Raw genomic sequence first — 735 nt, 5'->3', positions numbered from 1 at the left:
ACTCTCCCTCTCCCTCACTCACTCTCTCTCTTTCTCTCTCCTTCCAGGCAGTCCCCAATCAACAGGTGGCTTCCAGGTTGGTCTCTCGTCTTCCAAACCTTTGTCTCAGGGTGCGTTTTCACCTCCTCTTCTACCCTGGGGCTTCCCTCGACCACAGGTGAGGAAGCGGCCGGCAGGAAATGTCTTACCTGTGGAGTTGACGGGAGGAGTGGTGGGAGGGAGTGGCGGGAGTGTGCCCAGGTGAGAGGCTCCGCGGGAAGTGACGGGAAGAGAGAGTGAGAGAGAGAGAGAGAGAGAGAGAGAGAGAGAGAGAGAGAGAGAGAGAGAGAGAGAGAGAGAAGAGGTAGGTAGGGATGAATGGAGTCTGCGCCCGGTATCTCTCTCTCTCTCTCTCTCTCTCTCTCTCTCTCTCTCTCTCTCTCTCTCTCTCTCTCTCTCTCTCTCTCTCTCTAGTGTTTTAATATGTCTGCCTTTTTCTCTTTTGCTTGTATTATCTCTCTCTCTCTCTCTCTCTCTCTCTCTCTCTCTCTCTCTCTCTCTCTCTCTCTCTCTCTCTCTCTCTGTTTATATATCAATGTATTTATCTCTTTTTTGTTTATTTATTGATCTATTGTTTCATTAGAATCAGTTTTTCTATCCTCTCTTTCTCTCTCTCTCTCTCTCTCTCTCTCTCTCTCTCTCTCTCTCTCTCTCTCTCTCTCTCTCTCTCTCTCTCTCTCTCGCACGGTAGCGTAT

General features: G+C 49.3%; 1 protein-coding gene across 1 annotated transcript in view; it reads right to left on the bottom strand.

The window, feature by feature from the left end:
• Positions 1-273, bottom strand: part of LOC123511300 — a 66180-nt gene extending 65907 nt beyond the window's left edge. Inside the window, 1 exon segment of the mRNA XM_045267076.1 lies at positions 189-273. The gene's annotated coding sequence lies outside the window, so the exon portion shown is untranslated.
• Between the last annotated feature and the right edge of the window lie 462 nt (positions 274-735).

Source organism: Portunus trituberculatus, chromosome 31, assembly GCF_017591435.1.
Source record: "Portunus trituberculatus isolate SZX2019 chromosome 31, ASM1759143v1, whole genome shotgun sequence".
Lineage (NCBI taxonomy): Eukaryota > Metazoa > Arthropoda > Malacostraca > Decapoda > Portunidae > Portunus > Portunus trituberculatus.
The sequence above is the reverse complement of the archived record's forward strand: the minus strand, read 5'-3'. Positions and strand labels throughout refer to the sequence as shown.